The sequence below is a fragment of the Epinephelus fuscoguttatus genome, linkage group LG2 (genome assembly GCF_011397635.1).
Source record: "Epinephelus fuscoguttatus linkage group LG2, E.fuscoguttatus.final_Chr_v1".
In the NCBI taxonomy this organism is placed as follows: domain Eukaryota; kingdom Metazoa; phylum Chordata; class Actinopteri; order Perciformes; family Serranidae; genus Epinephelus; species Epinephelus fuscoguttatus.
In genome coordinates this window covers 13,743,091-13,770,820 of record NC_064753.1, presented here as the reverse complement: position 1 = coordinate 13,770,820, position 27,730 = coordinate 13,743,091, and the positions used below count along the sequence as shown (strand labels likewise).

At 41.2% G+C, this 27,730-nt stretch overlaps 1 protein-coding gene across 1 annotated transcript in view; it reads right to left on the bottom strand.

The window, feature by feature from the left end:
* The window catches only part of LOC125904529 (tyrosine-protein kinase CSK), a 54,553-nt gene extending 27,054 nt beyond the window's left edge, over positions 1-27,499 (bottom strand). Inside the window, exon 1 of the mRNA XM_049601999.1 lies at positions 27,257-27,499. The gene's annotated coding sequence lies outside the window, so the exon portion shown is untranslated. The remainder of the gene's footprint in view (positions 1-27,256) is intronic.
* Between the last annotated feature and the right edge of the window lie 231 nt (positions 27,500-27,730).

Genomic DNA, 27,730 nt, shown 5'->3' with positions numbered 1-27,730 from the left:
TGCTTGACACCAACACTTCAATCTAAATAGTCTAATCTCCGTATGACTCTTCATATGTTAGGGTCACACTTCAAAGTATACATTTAGCATTCTAGTTCACTTCAGCTACCAGATGTGCCACACACAAGTGGAAATCACTCTCCACTCCCCTCCTCCTAATTTTCTCCCACTGTGCAAGAGGAGCTGCTGGTGACAGTGTCATGGCAACACACAGTGATGTAACAGCAGCCTTTGATGTAGCACTTCCCAGAGTGTGGCACTGGCTTTCTTTAGCAAAGCCAGATGACAGTAATATTATTACTGTTTGTGTTTTATGTGCCATTTTCATTATGACTAGTATTGTGTTCTACTTCAACTGTCTGCACATGTCTTTGTGCTCCATGTCTGCTGCTGCAACCTTCTGTGCTGGAACTGCTTTGATGAATCTAGATTAAAGTGATATAGTGAATGTGGGGTCCTGTTGCTCATCTACTATCTACTTTGTATTATCTTGTTTCACCATATTAATATTTTACTGCAGTGCGCCTCTAAGACAAATTCCTGCATATTCATTATACTTTTGAGAATAAAACAATGTTATCTTTTATTTCTGTACTACAATAGCATCCAAAATCCTGGAGCTATGTTGCTTTGTTCTACACAAAAAATAACTGCATAGAGCAGCCAAAAAACATCCTGTGGCAAATCTGTTTCTTTGTTGTAAGCCGCCCAGGCCTTGTTAAAGACTTCTCAAAGGTGCTGGAAAACAAATCATCTCTGAAAAGACAATCAAAGGTGTCTCTTCCACCTTGTTGAGATAACTCTTAAGATCACTCCTACACTCACTTATCAAGCATGGAACACACTGCCTGTGTGAGCAGCGCGTGACAGCAACCTTGCTGAACTGTTGCAGCTCGTATGTGTGCTGTGTTCATACTGACAGCATTGTTGCTGTGCTGTAACTACTGCATTTCCACAAAAAGTAGGCGATACTACACTCATTTATAGAGCCATGCAAGCCACAATATTGCCAACAACAAGAGAGACAGGAGGAGACAGGAAGTGATTCGATCTCAATGCCCCCCCCCCTCCTTTTGCTTTGTTTTTGTTGTTACTTGTGTATTGTTGTTGTATTTTTGTCTTTCCTGCCCAGATTGCTGTAGTGTGTGTATAGCAAAATGTTAGCGGTACCTGGTAAATGGGTCTTTGATTATTAAAAAAAAAAAAAAAAAACAGAGACAGGAAGTCATGAGTTAAAAGGAAATATTTATCTTTGTTCATGGCTGTGACAGATATAGATATTGAAATTGTAGTGCGAGGTGGTACGATGTCAATATTATCATCAAAACACCATTTTCACTGTCTGTTTTTGGTGAAAACGCATGGGTCATGCGTAAAAAATACGTGAGACTCCTGTTCGCTCTATGTTCCACAGATGAGTAGCAGCTTAGCCATGTCTGAGTAGCACTGCTTACACAGGCAGTGTGACTGCTCTAACCTGTTGATATGGGTGCCAAAAAAAATTTGTTCCGTGATGTACATGTGCGGCTATTGCAGGCAGTGTGTTCTGGGCATCAGGGAGGAAAACCATCACTGCACGCCAGCAGTGATGCACAATGTTACTGCTGCTTTACTGAAAGAGAAAAAAAAGGATTAAAAAGACTAATAGGTTTGAATTATAGATAATTAAATAGGGACATAAGAGTATGTGTTTCCTTTGAAAGGCCTTTGGCTCTGTGCTTATCATATTGTTTCTTCTGCAGCAGAGTTTGATCACACCCTCTCATTATGCACTTTGCTTCTTTTTGCTTTATGTGGATATAATTTATTACAATTCAGACAGCACCTTTTTTTTTGTAAAAATAAAAAATAAATGAAAATACGAAGGCACACCACAGACATACAAGCTGCTCTGACAATAGATGAGAGACTCGATTCTTTGACAGTACAGACAATAATAGAATAATAGCACCTATTTTACAATTGTTAGCACTGCCATGAAAATAAGCTCACCTCAATGTAAAAACTTAAATCACCATCTTAGAAATGCACAAATCAGTCCCTTGGTTCCCTGTCAATGGAGCACATTTGTCTCTTGATGGAGTAACAAGCCTTCTATCTCCATATTTCAGCTACAGCAGCAAGGTATAATTTACAATTTTGGACATTTATCTTTCACTCTAATCCAGCTCTTATTAGCTGACATTAAACCTGAGCAACACAATGCTGTTTGTACTGGACACCTACCATGGGCAAGCAACTGTGAGAATGTTTAGCTGATTGTTGCTCTGTCAGCTTTCCCTGGATAAACAAAAGCTCGAACAGAAATCACCAAAGAGGGCTGGTGTTTAACTGAGACTGCTGTTGTCAGTTTCCAAAACTACTGTGGCAAAGCCTAGGGTTATGTAAACCAGAAGTCTGGTCCAAGGAGGCCCGAGGCCATTCACAGATTACAGTCCTACTAGCACAGCGTCTACCAGAGGTTATAAAAGTCTACTTTTACTTTGGGTGACAATTTAGCTTGGCTCAGATAAATGTCTGTTTAAATAAGGATGTCATTAATTGTGCTGAGGGAAATTCAATTTACTGAGCTTGCACTAAACAAGGGCTCCAACTGCACTCAACAAAGGACAGCATTATATAAATTAAGCAGTAAACAACATTCCCATCAAATTCCAAGTTTGTTTCGGCAAGTAATACCACACAAGAGCTCTGTATGCTGCAAAGAGAGTGCTATACACAGCACTTAGTGGTTTTACATTGGTGCACATGTGGACGTTATTAATATAGCATTCATCCTGACCAAAATCAGGTCAGACTCAGGTGTCTGGCCATTTTCTTTTGTTGCTGTAGCTGAATGATTTGAATATGTGCACCATAATATGGTAAGCTGCCTTCAGGTGCAAACTCAGAGCTAAATATTTGCTTATGTACAGACCTGTCTGTGACTGATTGCCTTCTTCAATTATCTAACTGCTTGGCTACAGCTGGGCTGACAAAAACAGGCCTGAACACCCAATTGCCTCCCTCTACAAACAATCGCACATAATCTATAACTAAATTACACTGCTGTTATTGACAGATGGAGAGGAGCTGCTGAGAACTACTGAAAAAAACGAATTAAAACTGTAGAATGCAATTTGAGCATCAAATCAGCTTCTGTGATATACGGTAATAATCAACCACGTTTAAGACTAAACATTGGCAATTCGACTGTTCCAGTAATTATTGGGCCATCCATGCTGCATGTCAACCTGTGTCAAAAGGTCTATTTAAGGTATGTATAACCACATTTGGTATAGAATACATGCACCATCTATTTTTAAACATGACATAATCCCATCAACAATGTCCTATCTTTTAAATAAAGGATTTTCACGGCAGCAGCACAAGTACAGTGCAGCTATGGCTATCGAACCTTGACTCAGAAGAGACAGAGCAGAGTCTGTATGGTAGAGAGCAAAAGGAACAGGGGGAAAATATGGAAATGTGACCTACTGGGTATGCAAATGTACAGTATAAGCTCACAAAAAAACTCTCACAGTGCTGGAGGCTCTGCAGAGTGGACAGCATGGAACTGTCAACAACAAATGACTCGTGGCTGCATCACATTTCCTCATATGTAAAGTACTTGACAGCTGGCCTGTTTGCAACAGCAAATGATGAACACACATGAAATGGTGTCCAGTAAACAAATATGATACCCGTGGTTTGGAACTATGCAAATACAGATGTGTGTACAAAAGTGCAGTGATGCATTTAAGTGTCTGTTACCATTTTATTAGTCACCCATCACAGTTTAAAATTGACTTTTTTTTTTTTTTTTTTTTTTTTTTACTGAGCACACACGTTGTTACTTTTTAATCACAAGATAAACCCTTCATCTACTTGACCACTTTGCTGTTCAAACTTTGAGCTCTGGCTTCCAGTAACAATGGTGAAGTTGTGTGTGACAAATTTAGCCCAAGCAAAGGAAATGCAGAAGGTCACTTCAAGTGCGAACCAACAATAAGTGCAAGTCTAACGATAAGGAGCACACACACACACAATCTACAGACAACCTTTCAAAACTTGTGGCTACCCAGATCATGTGTTCATTAAATCACAGCTACTGTAAGACCAAAAGGCTGACAGCGCAATAGCAGAAGTAGATCTAACAAGATTGTCAGAGGGGGGAGCACTGCGCCTGAAATCAATCACTTTCTGACCTCACGCCTTTTAATTTGACCAAATTTTTCCCTACATGTTATCTTTTTAGATTGAGTGTTAGAACGTGGTTTGTTTAACCAGAATGACCGGGAGACAGGAGCCCTCAGAGTTGACCCATATTGGACGCCCACCCTTCCTAAAATTAGAGTATATTTTGCCCTTATAACTCAAAACTGTGGGGTAGACATTTCTTTACATCTCCTGAAGTTTTCTCCTTGTGCCTGCTATCAGTCAAGCAAAAGCAGACTTCTGAGTATGTGATGAGTAGGCCAGTCAAACACACGAATCCTTCATGTTGCTTATGTTTTCTGTTTCACTTCTAATATCACTTCTGTTTTTCCATTTGTTCATCATCATGATTGAAAAACAGAGCATTTAATTGAAATGATGTGAGAAAGCCTAGACAGCAAAAATGTGCAGTGCAAAGCCATGTTATGGTTCGAAGATCTTTTGATTTTGAAGCCACTGGTCAAGGGCTGATGATGCTTTGCTCATATCATCTAGACTTAGACACTATCTTCTGCCTCTTGCTATGTATGGCTCAAATGAGGTGACCACATCGCCAAAATCAAGCACTAGTTGATCAGGATGTCTTGGGCAAGTAAATGATGTGTTAAGTTCCTTTGGTTACTACCTGATGATCAACAAACAGCACCATACCAGGCCACCTGTCTACTGAACTGTGGCATAGCCTTTGATTTTTGCAAAGGTCAGGACACCATCTGCAACTGTGATTGGCCCTTGTGTTTGACTTGTTGCATACAAAAATGTCGTCGTGCCTCAACCTTCGTCTTGGAAAAGAGTTGAAAGTAATGACGATTTCTTTTGCCTGGTAAAGTTCTTGCCTGACTGAAACGCAGCTTCAGAAATTTTTTCGCAATGAGTCACTGTGATATTGTGAACTTCAGTGGTGGGGATATTGTCCTTAGCAAAGAGGTTCAATTTATGTGGACTGTGTATTTGGTCGATGTTTTGTGCAGGAATGAGATAAAATCACAACCAGTTTTTCCACCAGGCCAACACAAATCTAAAAAGTATTCTTCCGAAACATGAAAATAAGGATGTATTTCAAAGAAATATAAAAGACCTATTGGGGCCAACTGGGCATATTTTACAGGATCAGTATCAGCTTAAATAAAGCCGATCAAAATCCAATCCTTTCTGTCCTGTACTCTACTATGTTGTGCACTGCTTTACAATAGCCAAAGGTCCTTTGTGGAGGATGAAGCTCAGCTCTGCAAAACTACTGTCCAGTCAGAGTGGATGGAGTGCTGCAATGATTCCAGCAAGTCCAAAAGAGTGAGGAGTCTCTTGCCTCAAGACACACTCAGCATAAAGGTTCACCCATTTTAACTTTTATCTATATCATATCAATAATTTAAGCTGGTTAACTTAATAGTTTTGAATCAGAATCTTCAGTATTTGGGTCATAAAGCTCTTAAGAAAATATGGTGTGTCAAATTTAGCATTCTTCAAATGTTATTTCAAATATATCAATCAGAGCAGAATACGAATCAGAAGATACCCAAATGTTACGATCTCAGATGGGGCTAAAAATAACTCATCAAGAAATGTCTTACCACGACTAGCTCTGCAACTAGCGTTGATTTTTAGTTAGATAATCTGTCGATTAATTTCTTGATTAACTGATAAGGTGTTTAGTCTATAAAATGCTTTTCCGAAGGCCCAAGATGATGTCCTCAAATGTCTTGTTTTGTCCACTACCCAAAGATATTCAGTTCACTGTCAAAGAGGGGCAAAGAAAGCAGAAAATGTGCACTTTTAAGAAGCTCGAATCAGAGATTTTTTTTCTTAAAAAAAAAAAAAAAGTCATACTGATTAATTGATTATCAAATTAGTTGTCTGTCAAATTTTATAGTTGACAATGAATCAGTCAACTGTTGCAGCTCTAATGTAATCACAACTGTTTAAAAAGACAAAGAGTGACATGTTTATTTCACTGAAATCCTCTTCTCAGCACCTCTAGTTACATGTTCACTTTTGCTTTAGATGTGGTTTTGCCCATGAAGTCCTAAAAACAACACCTTGAGCTCTGGCTTGTTAGCTGTTCAACTCTCTCGCACACAGCCCTTTCTTTGGTCTCACTGTCATGACCTGCAGTGTGTGTAAAGCACAACAGACATTGAGTAGTAAGACTGGCAGAGAGGCATTCGAGCTCAAACATACAGACTGGAGAATCTGAGCTGAAGGCGCCCAAAGCTGCAAAGAGCTGAAGCCTGGAATGTTGATTTTCAATGGGACTGGCAGTACAATATTTTGACATCAGAGAATCCTTCCATTTATGTTTATATCAAGAATATTTCTTATTGTAGGTCTAAAATTTCTTACGCAAATAAAGTGTTGCACCTTTACCTCGTCACTAGAGCATACAACAGCATGTTTACAATATCTATTACCTGACAGATTATCTATTCACCTACTTCTGAGGGGTGAAGAGTGGACCGAAAGTTTGATATATTACTCTCCACCATCCTACATCCTACTTACCCTGTCTACAACTCCATCTTACTGTGCCCAAGCCTTAGGGTACAAGTGGTGGCAGTCTCTACTCATTTTACACAAAGGAGGAACCTGATTTGAGAGCTGATCCTACAGTCGAGCCATTTCAGACTGTCTACTAACATATTACCAGGTTACACTAAATTCAATGAGGCTCTTTATTCTATATTTACACACAGGGTTGAGTGACACGCTCATGCAGAAATCTGTCAACCATCACAGATTTTACCATATCATTTAAGATCTTCCCTTTTCTCTGGGTACATTAGACTATTGAAGGCTATGCTGCAAATGATTTAGCAGAAACACTTAAAGGCAATAAATTTAAATACTTTTTTGCATTAATGAAGTACCTTGTTTTGCCAGGTATCCAATATGCTGTATTAGCAAAGACATTCTGACATATTCTGACAAATTCTGACAAGTCTGATGGTGAAGTTAAGCGGGTAAGAGCAGATTCAAAATATGTCCTTCAAAAATCACCTGCTGAGTGGTAATCAAAATCAATAGACAACAATCCTTGAGCACATGCTGCGCCAATGATTTAGTCAGCAGGAACAATTTAACACAAATCACACCACTAATCAAACCTTTCAAACCAACAAAGATTAGAGACAAAGTACTAAATATAAACCTTAAAAGCTCAGATACTTTAAATACAGATCGATTCCTGCACCTGAAAGAGATGGCTGAGATTATACCAGGGAGGAAACTAAAGTTGAGTGAGTATTCTGGTACAAGCAGGTGCAGGGGAAGAGACGCTTAAATCTCAAGTAGAGCAGAGAGACAGGAGAGAGCTGCAAGCGATGGTAAATAATAAAGGAGCAGATCATGGAGCAAAAGGAAGTTAAGAGAGACTGTGGCTTACTCAATCATTACGACTGTGTGCCTGCCTCTGCCATCTGCCACATGAAACATTTCTAGCCATATTCACCTTTTTTTTTTTTTTAAGCTGTGGTGCCGTTTTCACTGTCCCACAGAAACTCTTTTCCAGTGTTCTACTCCTCAGTAGAACAGGATGCAGTCTTCTTAGTTGAGGCTGCTGTGGTCTTTAAAACATTTACTTAACTTTAAAAACGTGGCCCAACACCACCACAGACCTCCAGCATCAATCAGCAGCTGCACTAGAGGGATTAGATTAGGGATAAGATATAAGTGCCTTGCTCAAGGGTATCTCACTGTTAATCGTTTAGGGAGGAGAGGACTGCATGATTAATGACATTTCCCCTGCAGAGATTCACCAGATGGCTCTGAGATCTGAACTAACAACCTTTAGCACACACTTGTGTAACTAGATCACTTTACTAGCTTTACTCTGGGAAGCGTTGAGTCAAACATCCATTTGTCCTGCTCCTTCTAACGGACAGTAAGAAGACATGATGGCATGAGTCAGTTTGAATGTGTTGGACACACCATTTGTCATCAACTCCCAAATGTAACCAGCAAAACCAACAAAGAGCGCCGAGGTGGCCTCCTGGAATTCTGAACTGAGCAAGAGGAAAAAAATAATCACATCCTTTCTTTGCAGTAGAGCAAAGGAGTCATGCGCGTGTCTAATCCACAGCCGTCGTCCCCTATTTTTATCTAACTGAATGAAAAATAGAGCAGCGTGACAGAGAAACCTCTCCCAGCACAGGCAGGCAGGCAGACAGACAGACAGGTGGGGAGACAGGCAGCCCTCCTGCCTGACTCTCTGACGTAACAAGTGACAGGCTCGGGCTCGCCACTGATGACAGATTACAAAAGCAGGGAGGCAGGAAGTGGAAGAAAGAAAGGAAGAGGAGAGAGAACCCCCTCCGCCCCCACCCCTTGAGCTCTGGGAGGCTGCTGGACTGGAGAAAGCGGAGGGGAGGAAGGGTAGTGGTGACGGCTTATTGTTTGAGCTCTGTGTGCTGCGGTTCCAGTGTCAGCACACACTCATCCAGGCCTGGCTATTTATATCCTCTCAATATCCATGCAGGCGGAGGCAGGCTGCAGTCGTTTTCATCATTGCATACATTATGGAGACGCTGCATTAAAGAGTCTGCCCGCTGTGGGTGCGCCTACTTGTACTAGTTTTCTGTCAGGATTTCCCCATTTTTACTTGGAGCATGTTGGGTGCTGCATCCATGACTGTATGAAGTTTTATTGTTTTTAGAGGCACATATACAAATACAGCAAATAGGCATCATTCAATCAACTAAAAAAAAAGCCAAATATTTTAAACAAATACCAAACATATTAAAGAGGTAGTCCAGAAATGTAGCATCCCATTTTCATAAAACTGGGGGACTTATGAGAGACATAAAGAAACAAGAATGGTCAAAGTCGAAGCAGAAGAGGTCGAGATATCCAGTCTCTTACTATCTGGTAATGGTCAAGCTCCAAAACTTCTGAACCCCATTTCCCATAATGCAACTCAATAGCATCTTAAAAGATCAGCAACATCAAGTTTATTTTCTCTGAAGGACAGCAATCCCGAGAGCCACAGAAGACACCAAACAACTGTTTTTACAGGATGAGTTCCTCATGACAAATAAACTGAACCCTATGTGTAAACCTGGTGCAGTGCCTCTCATCTGAAGTTAACTCCTCTCAGCTCATCAAACTAGCAATAACGTGTAACTTGGCAGAAGTGGAGTTACAGGGCTCTGTGCTAAGTTATCCTCAAAGGAGTACATGTGCTGCTAAATGAAAAAAAAAAAAATAGAAGTAAAACAGAGTTTAGTTACAAACAATGTACTAGTGTTATTGTGATACTGGGATTTCTAGCTTCAATACCTTGAAAAATACAAATTGATCAATACCATTTTTGATACCATGAGCAGAAACTTGCAGTAAGGGTATGAAATTTATAGTTTTTTTAAAAAGATAAATACAACAAGGCTATAACATGACAATAATGACTTTTCCTTTACTTGGTTAATAGAGGAGAACAGCAGAAAGACTGCAGTAAACATCAAAACGCAGCTGGTACCAGCGTATCGATACTGTGGAAAATGAGAATTGAAACCGTTTTAAAGATTGAGAATCAATATGTATTGATAAATGGATATTGTACACTATTATATACATCTTGATACTGTGTGTGCTCCTTCTCCATGTGTGCAATTGAGATGTGAAAACGAGCTAGGGACTATGGAAGTGGAAGTCCCTAGACCCTGGGCATGGGCTATGAAATACTGACAATTTTAAAACGACACAGCTTTTTAAATAAAATATCACAGAGCTTTTTAAAACTTCAGAGTTGAAACAACTTTTTAAACCACTATTGACAATGCATTTTAATAGACACATTGGTTCTGCAATAAAGGTCCCCCCCCACTACTTGTGTGCTTGCATGTGTGTATTGAAATTGTATAATATTTGCAGAAACATGATGCTTTGACACTCTAGCCCTGGTACCTTGAAATAGACGCTTAAGTGACAGTGAGAGTCACTAACATAACCAAACATTATTCTCAGCTGCCCTGTCATTACTAGCTGCCATGCTAACTTTAGCCACATCGGTTAATGCAAAGCGTATAGCCTTATTAGCTAAAACCCTGTGAATTCCCCTCGCTGAAACCTGTGAATCTCCCTTGCCTGATTCCTCTTTCTCTTGGGCCCTAGGTTAACCTCTAAGATTGAAAATGCAGCTGCAGAGGCGTTTCAGAATAAACTCAAGTAGCCATGAGGAACAGAATAAAGGGATGTATCACCCAATGCAACAACAAGACCCTTTCATTCTTTTTAATGGTTAACTTACACTGTCAGACAAAACCTGCTGGATGAATTCATTTTTGGTTCAAGTCTCTTTAGGAGAAATATTGACAATAACAAACTATATTATAATAACACAATCTATGTGATTGAAGATAACATGCTTTGTTCATAACACACAGTCATTTTATACTGAGCATGTAGATAAGAGCTAATAAATCAAAGTAAAAAATGCTCAAAAGTAAAGTACAACAGCACTGCATGTGTGTCGGACAGTTCCTGCACTTGGCACCAACTATCCATTAGCTATTACGTGCGAGATGAGGAGGCTATCTTGCTGGTGGAGGTATGCGTGTGTCTGTGTTAAAAGGCAGAGCGGAACAGAAGGCTAGAATGACTGAGGACTACTCTGGCCTGAGTGCAAAATGAATGTGGAGGCAGGTAAGAGTAGGAAGCTCCCAAAGTGGTGTGAGGGGAGTTGGGAGGTGGAGGGGATGTGGGCACAGAGCCAGAGGGTTGTGGGATTCTGGGAGGCTCTGTCCTCTTTTGACAAGACATCTGCTTGGCAGGTTGCACATGTACACACACACACGCACGCACACACACGCGCGCGCGCGCGCACGCACGCACACACGCACACACACGCGCACACACACACACGCACACGCACACACACACACACACACACACACACACACACACACTCTTCAACCTTTGCTTATGCTGTCAGCATTACTGAACTCTCACTGACAACATACACACAACCACAAAAGTACACACAAAATGCCCTCATCCTCTGGCCTAATATATGCTGCCATTTTCATACATATGCAAACACCGTCTTTGACCATGGCCTAATATATGCTGTCTCTCAAACACACATACACACACATACAGAAGTGGCTTCAAACATCCCAGGAGGTGAGAGAGAATGAGCGAAGAGGACGGGGGGGGAAGCTGCTTGCTGCTGCTTTCATTGCCTCTCCTCCTCCTTTGATGGCAACACACGACAAGTCCTCCATTCAGACCAGAGGAGGAGGAGGAGACGAGGAGGCAAAGCACGAGGACGGAGACACAAAGAATGTCATTAGCAGCAGCCACAGCGGGGTGCTGGTACAATATGGCAGCGGCATTAGTGGTGACTGGAGCTCCAAATCTCTTAAATAAAAGAAGCATTCAGTGGCAGCAGCACTGACACCATGGAGGAGAAAAATCAGACTCAGTGGACTAAAAAGAAGGGAGAGAGGGAGCAAATGGAGACTTAGAGGGACGCTAAAGGCAAAATTCGAATCAAAAGGACACTGGTATACTATTTGGCTCAAAACAGAGATTATACAGATTACCTGAGTCGAGAGTAATCCCAAATTGAGAAATTGACTATGTGCAGATTTAGTGTGTGCAGCCTTTTAAAAAGAAGGTTGGCACACAAACTTGATTGCCCAAGAGGGAACACAAGGACAGATGAGAGCTGAATTTCCTTATGAAAAACAAGACACACTCATCAGGTTGTCACATTCAACTAAATGAGCAGACAGCGGTCAGAATCTGGTTCCCTGAAAAACTGTACAACCATTTCTGATCAGCAGTCCTCCCTTAAATTACTTCTACACATACAAGTTTGACACATTAGCAGACATTGCATGAAATAACTGGCAATGCACGAATTAACAGACAAATCAATACTGGCAAAAAACTTGATAAATTAAAGGTAAATTGAGTGAAGCTGACCACATGTTCATTTTTCTGTTAATGCAATTATATGCCTGAGCTACATTTCAGGCCTAGCTGAATATCTAATACCTTTATTTTCTGTTACGTAACATTTTCTAACCGCAAATTAAACTTGCCATTGGAGTTTTTTGAAATTTAAAAAAACATCTTATTTCAAGGAAGCATATTGGAATTTGAATTAAGAGCTCACAGCCAGAGAGAGTGGATAGGAGACAGAGAGGTACAGACAGCACAACAGACATGGGGAGATGTAGAAAGTGAGATACTGATGATACAGAGTGAGAGGAAGAGATGCTCACAGATGGAGAGGACAAAGATCAGGAGAGCAAGGGCATAGCAACAGAGGACTCACAGGAGTGTGCACGACAGAGGATGGATGGAGGATAGAGACGGACATGAAAGTGTTGAAGACAGCCTGGTTTCTTGGCGGAGGAGTGCGTCTGCCGGTCCTTAATATTAACAGCAGTCATCTGTCGGTTCCAATGCCAACCATGAATAATAGAGGCTCCACCCAGCAATGCCAGCACTCTGAATTATTAATTCACAACCACAGACTTGCATTAGCGCACAGTGTGGGGCACAGGCACATTTCGCCTGCTTTGCCTCAACCACATGCGGCACACGCTCAAACACAGGAAGTGTGCGTGTGTGCACAGGCAGAGTATGTGCACAGATTTAACACATACACAGTCTTGCATGCATATTCACACACCGACAGGAAGTGAAATGATTGTACTCTCTGAAGTGTCTAGCAGGTTTTTCCCTAGAAAACTCCTCTGGTGCAGAGCTGCTGATACATTTCACATTTTCACAAGGAAAGTGGTTTATTTAGAATAAACAGTCAGGTCATATGACCATTTCAGAGTCAGTGATTCATAATCGTGGAATTGTGGGCATTCAATCGACATCGTTGTGGCCAAAAAAATGCACTGACATATAATAAAACAAGAAGAGCAATATCTAGCAAAATAACCAGTTAATAATCATCACTGTTTTAGCTACAACAGTACAACCCCAGAGACAATGTTAACTAGGTCATTAGTTTCTTTTCATAGGCTAGGTTAAGAAATGTACCCTAATTAGCTGAAAGGAGAACTGCCTGACAGATGTAAATCAGTGCAGTGCTGCTTTGATAGCACATCATACGTTGTGTATATATACCAGGCATAGGTGAAGGTCTGAGGTCTCCGCGTGCGTCTGTCTGAGTGTGTGTGAGTCAGAGATGAAGCACTGTGGCATGTACTGTCACTTCTCCCTGTGTACAGTATGCTCTAGTTTAAGCTCTTCTTAAAATCATGCCACATATACAACCGCAATTCGCATGCAAACACAATCTTGTGCACACCAGCAACTGTTACTCTTATCACTCTTTGCATCTGTTGCAAGGAGTACCTCACCTAGAAGACAGATTTGACTCCACTACACCTCTCTTGATCAAAGCAGAAAACAACCGTGCTTCCACACGCACACACAAAGCCAGCCAACACAGCCTGCCAACCAGTCTCTAGTGTCAGGCAGCAAAACAATACACATCAGCTGAAGCAGAAAAAACTGAAACACAGTTAAATGCCAACCGTGAACAAATATAGACGTCACATATAATCGTATGGACTGAAAGAACATAGAGCTGAGTTAAAGTATTTAAATGTGTGTGCGATCTACAGAGAGTTCTGCGTAGACTGAAAACATTTATGCACCGCATTCAGAGTCTGTTTTCACCTGTAGAAGAGGACACTGGGTGATAAGGTGATGGTAATGATGTGGGCTAGAAAACCCAGGTAGACAGTGAAACACACAAGGGGGATCACGAAGGAGAGTTTCTGCTAATGCAGAGCCAATGTTTGCAGAGGCAGCAACTGCAAATCTTGCCTGCGGAGAGCAGGGCTCAGGGATTTCTTCAGTAAATTCACAAAAGCTTCACACATACTGCGTGCAGTGATAACCCTGTTCATTCACAGCCCAGAGACAGGCATACACCTTGAAGAGAAGTCTGTGTAAATAGGCCTAAGCAGTATCACCACACCTCTTTTTAATATTCCCCTGGAAGAATTTTGTCCCTCATTATTTCTATTGAAGTATATGCAAAAACAAACAGCACACACTATATATACATTCTCCCTATTCACCTGTAAGGTAAACTACATCAAGGACTATGCCAGGGTCGCATGGCAGCAGTAAAGCTTTTCCAGCACCTGCAGCTTAGCTCAATCTGGTCCAATATAATAAAAAAAATCTTATGGATCTTAGGATGCACCGACTGTATTTTTCTTGGCCAATTCCAATTTCCAATTTTTCAGCAGCCTGACCTACTGATTCCAAGTTTGGCCAATTTCAATTTTCTTTATTTACAAGAACTATAGTTGACAGCATATACAAGTTTTTTGACTTTTCTTTAATGGAAAATTCAACTCTATGTTACATAAAAACACTGAGTATTAAATAACTGCACCAGCTTACAGTATCTTCTCTCACTTGCTCAATAAAAAAGTGCTTCAGGTTACTGGACAGAGCTTTTTTTGTACAAATAAAATCCAACTGAAAATACAGTAATAATAATAATAATAATAATAATAATACTGCACGATTTGATAAAAATGTGCAATTGCGATTTGAGTGGACAATATCGCGATTTGCGATTGCAATTACAATATAATTTAAAAAAATGGTATCATGAGTCTTCTTACTTGATTCAGTGTTTCCCCTACATTATATTAGGGGGGCACTGACCTGACCTGACATAGTTATTGTTATGGACAGTGTGTAAAGAACCATCAACAGACTGAGCACAGTCAAACACGCAGCACGGCACTGTACACACAGCGGAGTGAGCCTGTGTTGCGTTCAGGCGTTGTCACGTAAATGACAAATTCCAGCACGCCATAGCACAACACAGCAGCATGTCAAGTGGGCTGAAACTGAGCAAACTTGCTCAATTTTTCCATTTGTTATTATATAGTTTGTTATGGAGTCCATGACTTCCCTGTGACACTTACAAATGTTTGCATAACTGTGCTTGGATGTTGTTTTATGAGGCTCTGGCGGCTTTCAGTTGTCACTGTCTTTAACGTTACACGGCTCGGCTTTCTCTCACATGCTTTGTTCCTTTAACTTTTAAACATTTACACAACATTTCTTACTGTTCAACGTCGCCGTACCTGAATCCAAAGTATCGCCATGTAATAGCCATTGCGTTTTTTTTCGCCACCAACAGCCTGTTCATGGTGCTCATGCTCTTCTTCAGCGTCTATGTTGGTCACTGCTGCATGCCGGGTGGTCACCTGACCATACGTGCTGCACACACCAGGATAGCTTGTGGGCGTGATGTCAACAAATTCCAAACACTACAGGAGAGGTAGTCACGTTCACAGGCACACACGTTAACATTTATTTACATTAAATTGCAAATTGCAGCCTTTTATGCGGTTATGTAATCATACAGCCTGACATCGCGATTGTGATTAGATTAATCGTGCAGTGCTACAAATGAATTGCAGTGTTTCCATTTTTTAGCAAACATGTTTTACTTTCCCAGACAAGAACGGGACCAGCAGACCTGAATATGCTCAAACAAATTATTTAAATATCAGAGAAGAATCTGAAAAAATATTATTCTATGTATTGTCTATTTAAAATTATGTATTTGTTTATTTACCTATTTATCTGCATACCATATCTAAATCAGTATTTGTTTGAAAGAATGTAAAGGTGTGTGTACTGTAACTCGCACTCCTGCAGCCAGTGGTGTCCGTCCGTTTGCCCCACAGCTACTGACTGAGCACAGAAGAGGGGATGAGATGAGAGGTGAGGCTGCCACTATGGTCGGTTACCATCCGTGCTGCTGCATGGTATATGAACCATTGTGCTCACATGCATGTAAGTTTAACCGACTGTATCTGAGACTCTTCGGCTGGTTGCCAATTATGACTGATCAAACTCAAACCTGGCTGGTTACGGACACCTGCCAATCAGTTGGTGCATCTCTAGTTGGACCAACTGAGCCACAAGTATAAACACAGCGTTAGTGTTACTCAGGGACTCTATCTAGTTGTTTTAAATGATACAGGTAACAACTACTGGCTATTCTTTGAGCTGCCACGATTAGTCAACTGATCAATAAGTCAAATTTAGCCTGGTTCCAGACCATAGACCCCGCCCACTCAACTGAGTAGGCTTGCATCTCTGGTCTGGCATACTTCAATGAATTTGCGATTTATCTCGTACAAATGATAGACGGACCAATGAATGCCGGGGGTGGGGGCGGGTCTAGCGATTAGCCAATCAGTGCCATGCTGATGTCAAGCTGTACACCGGTGGGTAACTGGTGAGAATAGCAACAATGGCGACCGCTACAGATCCTACAGACCACATTAACGATGCTATCGAGGTATTTTGCCACTACTCGTGTTAATGGAGGACCAAATTAAGGAAGCTGCTAAACTGGATTTAACGGCAATGCAGCTGGGCGTGCACAACGACGGAGACATTTTAAATGGGCAATGCTCGCTTGTTTTCGGCACCCCCGAGGCATGGATACTAATGACGTCAGATTCTGGGTGAGTTGTTGATCTCTACTGATTGGTTAGGGGAAAAATCAAATTCCCTCCCCCTTGTAAATCGCCTTCAATGGAAGCCATGTCAGACTGAAGGTTCTGGGAGCTTCAGTCTGACACTCAGGCTAAGTCAAATTAGGTAAAAATGAATCAGCTGCAATTTGAATAACCAATTAATTGTTATGTGTCATGTTTTAAGAAAAATACCAAAATTCTCTGGTTCCACCTTCTCAAATGTGAATGATTTCTTGAACCTTAAACTTGTGTGACTGTTGACTTGACACTCTTGAGGTGCACAAAACAAGGTATTTGATCACCTTTGGGAAATTGTGTTGGGCATTGCTCATAATTCTCTGGCACTTTGTCAGCCAAACAATGAATAGAGAAAATACTCCAGAGATTGACAATGGGAATAATCATCAATAGCAGCCTTAGTTATTTTCATTATTCACTAATATTAAACTATTTTTTAATTTTTTAAGCTCATAAAATGTCCTAGAATAGTAAAAAGATAAAAAAAAAATTAGAAAAATTATATTCAATTTAGAATTAAACAGAAAACTTTTACATTTGAGTACCTACTGTTCATTTGGCAGGCTTAATGACTTAAATAATGAATTATAAAAGGCTCTGTGTTGTTTCAGCACTAAATCATATTTTCTATTTTTATATGGTAGTGAGACAGAAGGAAGGAACAGGACAGGACACACTATGGACACCTGAGCAAATATCCTGACCTTGTGTTGCATTGTACAGTTAAACACAGTATGACACCGGTGATTAAAAATGTAGAATAAGACTTCAGCCATGTGCCGAATTCATCAACGACATATCATCCAATGCACACAGATATATGGCCATACGCTTATAAAAGTGTTTAGACTGGTCCTGGAGAACTGCTTTACATATAAACAGACTGATACTTTATTACAGTAATAACATCACAGTGACAACATGAAGTTCCTCCTATGCCAATAGCAATAGAAAATCTTCTGTCTGCCTGGCTAAGTGCAGGAAGCATATTTGGCAACGAGCATGAAAATAATCCCCAACCTAACATTTATCTAAACTCTGCCCCTTATTCGACACAATGAGGTTACCGCTGAAACAAGTCGCAGAATATGCAGGGAGGGGTCTGCGAATCCTAAATGGTTGGTACATTCTTACGTTCCCCAGAGACTCAAAACAGAGCTTTGCAGAAACTTGAGACGGGTGGCTTTATTTTCCTCTGATGCTGACCCCATGGTCTACTAGGTGCTTGGACAAGAGTAAGAGCAGATGACCTGCACGTGTGTGTGTGACAAGGGATAACCATGTAGTAATATATAGGTCTGAGTGAGCGTGAGTGACTGAACGTGTGTGCAGTAAGTCAAACTGAGAACGAGACTGGAATGAGTGGAAGTGTGAAGGTACTTGTGAATGACTTAGTGAGAAAAAAGAAGTGAAAGTCAATGAGTTTGCTATGGCTGTATTTACTATAAACAAGTCACTACAAAAACTCATCTGCATTACTGCAGTAATCCTCCCATTTCCTCAACTGAATGGCATCATTTATAGGAACCCAGAACTGAACCAGCACACACATCGAAACACATAAATAGATATTTTGAACAATTATAGTACTTTAAAGAGCAAAGCCACAATTTCACGCAGCAAAGACCATACATTTAGTGAGGTTATCACTTCCTAAATAGATTGATCACAAAAATGATGGATTGTGTTCTGGGTGATCTACCAGCTTGGCTAAACAATTTCAGGGGAGAGACCCTGTATCAGGTGGCAGAACCATATTGATTTTTCACAACCTGCACTAAGCACAGGACAGAGAGAAACTATGTACTGACATACACTATAACACTATATCCTGGCTCTTTAACAGGATACAGCGTTTGCATGAAATAACCAGTACACAGTTTATTCTAGGTATCTGAAGTGTTGACTATTGGTGCTTTCACTAAACATTCACATGATGAGATTTTTGATAAACAGTACTGTGGATATAATGACTCAGTGGGTAAAGGCAAATAGTAGAACAACAAGAATAGTGTGATAAGTTCAGAATTACATCAGTTCGCTGGAATGCAGCTTTTAAAACCAGGAAAACACTTATGATATTACAAAAGTGAAGACAATATCTCGTCTTGTATCATGATATAGATATAATATCAATATACTACCCACACCTATCACAGTCCATAATATACTGGCTAATATCCATATATATTTGCTGGTATATTACTACAGTATATAGTGGTGGGAATCACCAGAGGATCCACAATACGATATTATCACGATACTTATGTCATGATACAATATAACTGCTATTTTTAAATATGTTGCGATATGCTGAGTATCGCGATTAAATATATTGCAATATACTGCGATTTATTACCTTTTATCAACTGTAAATTATGTCCCCAAAGGAAATCTTTGTCAACATCTGTTTTATCTTATAAGTTTTAAGTCTGTTCATCTCACTTCAGCCATTTTTTGCAGCAGCAAAATGTATCTAGTGGACTGAAAAAGCAATTAATTATGTAGTTCTAGTGGGCTGCCTAAAGTTTAATTTATATTTGTCATATTTATAATTTATATAATACAAAAACTGATACTTGGCACTGTGTGACGATATGATATTGCCTCAGAGAAATAGTATCGATTTTTTTGCCCACCTCAAATTACTAGGTTCTTCTTATTAAAGCTCCAGTAGGCAACATTGTTTTGGTATAACTGAGTACCAATTATGCGGAGAGGGAGAGCCGATCCTCCGGGGAATATGTGTGGGGCCGCCAGGGAGGGATGGGGCGGGCTGCTGTGCGGTGAGGGAGAGCCGTGGCTCTGGAGTATGTGTGGGGCCGTGAGGGAGGGATGGGGAGGGCTGCTGTGCGGTGAGGGAGAGCCATGGCTTGGGAGTATGTGCGGAGCCGCGAGGGAGGTATGGGGAGGGCTGCTGCGCGGTGAGGGAGAACCGAGGCTCCCAGAGAGGGAGAAATAAAACCAAGTAGGATAAAATACTCGCGTGCTCGTCTAGTAGGAGGGGCTCAGGGCGGAGGCGAATGAAACCTAACTTAGATGAGACTCAAAAATCAACCATTTTCAGGCTTTCTACCTACTGCAGCTTTAATGAGCACATAAAATGCACAGAATGAAAAATAAAGTCTCAATATGATGATATTATGGTGCATGTTAAGGTAATGAGCATGGAGCAGAAAAATAAAAGGAGACTGCTGTTGTGCTTTACAAGTGTGTTTCATTGTGACCAATGTTTATGTCAAACTGAAAGAGACTGCTGCCTTTCCTGCTGCAAGGAAAGATGCCCACTAGATAATAAATAACAGTATTAAATGGTCACCACAACATACTACATCTGTATCACATTAATGTTTTAAAGTCTTCAGTTACCTGGCTACATCAGAATGAACGGTGAAGATGGGTTAGAAGAGAGCACAGGCATGTGAACTATTGCATTCACTGCACATCAAGTTGTTTGTATACGAGAATAATATGCTACTTAAAAGTTAATGTCCAGTCCCTACTTATGCATGCATGACAACCAGGTGCCATTGGCCCACATGGTGAGTGGGACTAGCTGGTGGACACTGTTTGCTAAAGTGGACCCCAGTAAGATAAGTTATTGTGTTGGTAACAGCTAATGGTTATTCAAATAACTGATCATAAGTATTGATTCTCAGGTACTGGTGAAGAATATGATATCAGCTTATCCGGTGCCAGCAAAGCATCTTTATTTACATTTTAGCTGCAACCTTTATACAACAAGAAGATATAAACCATTTCCCTAAATGCTGAACACTTCAAGCACAGATTAAAGTGTACTTGGGGCCACAGTACCATGATGACAGGGATGAAACAGTTACCGGTTTCATGATAATACACGGTAAAATGATTTGTATTACTGCTTCGAAATATAATAATCATTAAAAACCATGTTTGATTACTGTACTTTGAAAAAGTCAAAGTAAATACTATCCAGCATCAACCAAAGTAAGCAACAGTTTCTCAGATGCAGGCGCAGCGACGTGGGTTTGTTGTGTCAAATTCTCTTGTTTACAGAGTGGGCGTGCAGCAGGCAAACCCAGTGACGCTACTGGTCTTTGTCCTCATCAGGGACACAAAAACAGGTTATCTTTACTGGTAATGCACATTTGATGTGTGTCATATGTTTACATAAGGTATTGGCTATTATTATTTTAATGTTTATGCAAACAAAAAAGTGCTGCTGGCTTTATATGTGGTAAATATCAATTTTTTGTGGTGAAATTATCTCAGTGTTTGTATTGCTACTTTTTGGACATTTTCAGCACCAGTTTAACAACACCATGATAATACTGATAATCACTACAATCAAGATGAAATTTTCATACCATTTCATCTCCAATGACCACAGTCTCGTTCTGCTAGGATTTCCTCGTATGATAAAATGGCAAAAAATTATAACACAAGGAATTACCCATCTTCACTCTATTTATGTATCCATCTACCTCTCAGTAAGTCATGGGGCACATCAGCTGGTGCATGAGAAACATGCCCAGATGTAGGCCACAGCCAACAAAAACATCTCTACACTGCACAGGTTTAATCTCTCATTTGAAAAAAGGAAAAAATGTTTGCTTTTATTAAAACGATAGCCAGACGGGAATTCCACACAAAGAAAAGATCAAGTAAAATCTTCTTTTAATAGAGAAGCCTGTATTAGAGTAGACCTCATTCGGGTCACTTTATTTTTCAGCACTCTCTGTGACATCATTAAAGCAGAAGCATTTGTGTTTATCTTTGAAGTGCATGGGATGACTCAATTTCACAAAAACTACTTGGGAGTGCATGGAGCGGCAGATGAAAGAGGAAGTACTGGAGCCTCCCTGCTGAGCTAGGATTTATTGTCATTATCATCATCATCATCGTCATCAGTGATTCATCCTGTATTCTTTGTAGGACATTCACAATACTGGCAGCAGAGTTTAATATGTCTATAAATGGAGACAAGCCATCAACTTTATGCTGACTGCATCGCTTCCCCTTTATCTCCACACATTAGCCTGAATATGATGGACCTTAGTGAACCAGGATACTTAGTGTCGCTATGTGCAGGGTAACAAAGAGTGATCAGCCAGTGGAGGGAAGCAGCACAAGCCCCACATATAAATGACATGTGGGCAGGGGTCTTTGGTGCAGTTCACTTCCTGCTTGACTTAGGAACACTCAAGAGAGGAAGTGTCCAGCTAATTCCCTTGGCCGAAATTTCTCCTTTTGCTCATTAATTCAAATCAGGCGCCGCAGAACCCAAAAATGCAGAGTGATGTCATGCTGCTGATCCGTCACTTAAATAACAGACCATTGTGTCGTGCTGGTTGGCACCATGGGCTATCTCTGGGTATATGAGGAGGGACCAAAAGGCCATATTAAAGCTGGTGACCTGGTAGTTTTGCTTGATGTATGTCTCAGAGCTGAGAAATTCTTCACAATGGCGTTTCTAAATTATCACCTCAGGTAGAAAATCATTATGTGGATAATAAAACATTTCAGCTGCAGGTTACAGGAGCTGGTGGAGGTCATCTGGGCTGTCATGTGACTGATGAGGCTACTTATATGATACCATTAGCTCTTAAATGTAGTGAGCACAAAAACAAAGATTAATAGTGCTGCAACATTTGCACTGCGTTTAAAATGCAAATGCTTTTCTATGATGTCCATATACCTTTTAACACAACCACAGGCTGAGAGGCAACACATGGACAGTGCAAAGAGAAAAAAAGAAACAATAAGCTATGACTTTTCTGAAATGGCATATTCTAGAAATACTAAAACGTTGAATTATCATTATCTCTATGAGAAACAGTTCCCAGTGAGAAATCTCCAGAGGCCGTGGGCGTAGTGAAAGACTGGGCATGTGTCAGGCCTGTGGCTCGACTCATTGCCTACATTGTGCAGCTCGCCAGCAGGCGTGGCAGTAGAAGCCTCCCGGCCTTCAAGGAGCTGCCTGACTGACCGGCCGCTGCCCAGATGGAGAGGCCTCGCTGAGTTTGCACGCAAGATGGCAGCCACAATGCCACTATTCTACTGGGCAGCATGATCACTAGGAAGAAGGATGGGGGGGGGGGGCACGCCTCTATCACAGCTCAGCAGGCGCTGAACAGAGAAGATAGGAGTCAGCAGTGGGAAAAAGTAGAACCACTGAAGATTATTTTTTTTTTTTTTTTTTTTTTTAGACAGCCTGGCACTGTTTATATAGCACCTTCAATCAATTCTACATTAACATTAAATGTGATAGCTTGATGTACTGTTATGCTGCTGAAAGCTGAAATACTCATAACTGACTTAATCTCTTGATGCTTCACAAGGCACCACTTGTATCGCACTGTAAGACAGTGGTTCCAAACTGTGGGGACGTAGTCCAGAAGTGGGTCGCGGGTCCATTCTGGATGGACCACAAGTGACTTGCGAACTCATCAGTTTAATAAAAAACACACTTTATTTAAAAGTACAGCAAATGAGAATGAACAGCTACTCAACAGAGACTGCAAACTAGCTTGATACATGGCTAAACACAAGTATGACGCTAAAAATATTAAACTGTGTGGGCCTCTAATGTCCAAGGAAAAATCTGGACCCCATAGCTGGACCAGTTGGGAACCACTGCTGAAGAGACTTAAATATTATCATGGCAAAAAAATAACCTACAGACTGTGTTGAAATGGCAGATGTAGGTTTCAAGGCGGACACAGGAGACCTGTACGCCCCAATAAAAAGATGAAAGTAGCAGAGGTCTTTTATTTTGACAAAATTAAAGACATTTCCATCATAAATTGATGTAGAAAAGGCAGAAATTGATGCCTAAAAAGAAATCACCAGAGAGAAGGAAATTAAGGGTTTGACAGTTAAATTTCCCGGGGGAGGATTCCAAACCCCCTGTTTAATATGTGTCCTCACCAGTGTTGAAAAGAAACCTACGCCCCTGGTTAGAGCTGAAACAGTGGTGGATTAATAGATCGGTTGACTGACAAAAAACTAATATGCAACTATTCTGATTATGGATTCATCATTTAAGTTGTTTTTAAAGCAAAAAAAACAAAAACAAAAAAAAACAGAAAATTTTACTTACTTTAACATGAATATTTGCTGCTTTTTAATCAGCCCTTTATGACAGTAAATTGAATATCTTTGGCTTTTGGACTCTTAGTTGAACAAATATCAAAAACCACTAATTGATTCATTGGGATTATAATCAGCAGATTAATTGATAATTCAAATAACCATTAATTGGTGCCCTAATGGGAACACATATGTGAATGAGTATGTATGCTTCACACACAATTGTAAACAGTATTGTGATGTGATACACCTTTTCTGTCTCTACACATTTAAAAAGAGGAAGAACTGCAGGTGCAGTGCAGATCCGCTGCCAGTTTCACTCTCTATCACTCTTCCTAAACAAGTGGACCGTGGCACCGCTCGCCACTTTGCATCTGACAATGTCTACAATAAACCTGCATAACTCAGACTGTGCACATACTTTATCAGACACAATAAAATACATCCCGGTGTGCACTGTGTGTATTTGGGTAGAAAAGACTTGTACTGACACACACTATACCAGGCTGCTGAAATGCAGACAGCCATGAAGTAAATGATGTTGGATGCATCTATGCAGAGTGATGTAGCCTACTGTGCAGAGTATGTCTTGCACCATCTGTGATGTCCTGTTGCTCACGAGTGTCAGTATACTGTTAAGCTCTGCACCAGAGTCACCAAGATAAATCCCTCATCTGCTATTGCACTTGCTGATTAAAGAGACAGCGGACATTGGAGAGAAGAGGCTGGAGGGGAAGAACGTACTAAACGCGGCCATTGTGTTGAGGTCAGCAGGGCCTTGGACAGGCTTCAAATGTGCAATGAGATGGTCAGTGTACAGACAGAGGAGCCATTACTTCCCTGCTGAGCACATAAGACAGGCTCAGAGCTTAACATAAGACAGTAACACAGCTCAGCTCCTCGCAGCTTTAAGGATTGAACAGACAACGATTTTTTTTCTCCTCATCATAACTCATTAGTAAAAAGAAGAGGCCACTGGCCGACATGCAGCTGGGCCTGCAGATATGTCCTGTCACCTTTAGTCCTTGTCAAGCTGCACCTCAATTAGACTACGACGATCTAGCCGTCAGTCAGTCAGTGTGATGGAGAGAGAGCTATCGACGAAGAGAAGATAGGGAATGGAAGAACTTAGGGTGGTCGAAGATTAAATCTGTGAGTCCACTGCTCACTAGATGGGTCTGACTTCACAGATGGAGAGTTGTACAGTCTCACTATTTAGACCAGGGCTGAGTCATGCTGAGTTTAGAGTGACTGGTATCTCACACAGGGTGCTGAAATAAAACAGTTAGTGCTTAAACTGACTCCAGTTCTTGCACCAAAATAAAAAGGCATTCGTTGCATCTACTCCCAGCACAGACACTTGAGGCATTATGTTGAACACCCTAGCACACCAGCAGCAGGTTAGGCCTGACAGACGCAGCATATGGATTCTTAACATGTTGCAGTCTGGTTCAACAGATTCCTCTGGGGATAATGAATGCCAAGCCCTCACACCCCCACCTTGCACCAACCAATCTTGGTAACACATTTCTCTAATAGAGAGCCCAAAGCCATCATGCTCCATCATCAGCACTCCACACTCACTGCAATCAGCAGTTGAGACAGGTGGGCATCAATATGAGGTAACAACTATCCAGTGGCGAAGAAACAAACAACTGATAACTACTCTGATAGTTGTTTTTTTTGAACCACTATTTTTTAGACCATTACATAAAATTACTGCAATATTAATGATAAATTAGTGACGAACAAACAAACAAATTGTCTATGCCTATCAAATTAGACAGTCCACTTGCCAGATTATTATTATTAGTTATTAGGCAACATGATCTGGAGGGGTAATGTTTTAGATTTTGAGCAGTAACATGTAGGGATAACAGGCGCAGGCACTCAGATAATACTGTAATCGCAAGATTTGTTCCCTGAAAACAACACAGGAGTATGACTGTAAGCGATAAGACGTACTACAATGGAGAGCAGTAGGGCATTCTTCACCTAAAGTACACGGGAACACCATGTAACAATGCACTACAGACACTACATCACTTTTGTCAGTCATGCCACAGCTTGCAAAGGTATGCACATTTGAGCGTTTTAGTCAGACAGTTACCTCGAATTACTGAGTGAGGAACTAACGCACACTGCCAAAGCTTCAGGGATGACAGACTTCAGTGCTGCTTTGACTCATGAAATCCCAAGATTTAACAATAACACAATTTATTGTTAATGTATTTCATGTTCTTTAACCAGAGCGAACACTGATGCTGAAGTGTCCTTGAGCAGGACCCTGGAGCTCTACCAGCTCCGGGACAGTGTTCAGTATCTTAACCTGACCTCTGACCTCCCTGTGGAAGGGTGCAGCAACATCTCAGTGGGGTAAACAGTATGATCACAACTGTGTTTTTACCCCAGTTAGCTGCTGTCATTATAAACAGGACAACTCTGCTGAATCACTTCTCCACAAGTATATACAGTAACGTATTTCAAACAAAGACAAATGCTAAAGAATGTAATCATGGAAGACACATTATATTAAAACAATATCAGTGGAGAGATAGGATCAGTGCTTCCTCAATGCAAGGGGCTGAACCTCAGCTCCAGCCCCCCTGTTTAGTGCAGCGCGGAGGTGGCTAAAATGACTGGGTCCATTATCGGACGGATTCATTCTTCCATGATCCTCGTCCGCATTTCCCAGCAAAATACAAAACAATACTAAAAGGTAGGAGCACAGGACTGGTATAAGTTTGATATGCACATGGTTTTTTATTCCAACAATACTATAACTGTCCCTCTACTCTCAGTAAAACATTTTTCCACAAATCCAGGACGGCGCATCCGCCTGTAACACAATGCTGCATGGTTCCCTGTTTAACGGACTCCCATCTTTATCTGTGGGCTTCCGTACAGTGCTGGACCACAGTGTGTCAACAAATTAACTGTGGAAGACAGTGATTGGTAAAGGTCAAAACCGCAAAGCCAACTGCGACCAAGGCGTCCGATTATGGAACCAGGGGAGAGGAAGGTGGGTGACTCGGAGGTTTTGGGCACCGCCGCAAAATCGCCCCCGACAAGAACATGACTGCAGGTAATGAGTTAAAAACACAAACGTTGCTGAGCTGTTACCTGTTTTGTTTTTGTTAATGCGTTTGCTGCTCTACTGTCAAACCAAAGGAATGTATAGGGGATAGACTGGACGTTTACAATCTGTTTAGACCTAGCATAAATAGTGTCCGATAATGGGTCTCGTGACGTTACATTGTATGTTAACTAGCAGCTAAGGCTAACAGGTTTAACGTTAGCTCCCTGTACCCGTTCAAAGCCGTTAGCCAACATGAAGCAAACCCCGGATAAATACAGGCTACAGAGCCCAACAATGACATTCCCCTGTGCTGTCCCGAAGCTTCCCGAGCTAAAAAAACGTTGCAGCGGCAGCAGCAACACAACGAGACAAAACAGTGACTGCGCTGTGGGCAACTCACCCCAAAGATACCACTGTAGTGTCGACCAGATGTTGCTGCAAATTAGCGATGAAGGCCCATTAGGATGACTCCTGCGGTCGCGGGGCATCCAGGTTTAGCGGCGGTAAGATAAGACAATCCCAAACGTGGCTTTGCTTTGACGCTCGTCCGTTCCCTGTCTGCATATGTGTGTATGTTTGCGTGTGTGTGGCGGAGCTCTGTGAGGCCTACTGCTGGAGGAAATGGTCTCCGCCACTCCGTCAACGCAACGCGCATGCGCAGAGCAGCAGCAGAGCCACGGGGCGAACGGTCTGTGAGCACAACCGTGTGGCCAACAGGTGAGGCTGTCAACTGATGGCTGACTTGTTACTGTTACTGTGGGAGGGAGATCTCCCCTGAGCTGTCTGCATGCTTATATTATGGTATGCAGTGGTACAGGATGTATGTACGCTGTGAGATACCGGTACATCTTGTACTAGGGTGAAGTCAGGTCAT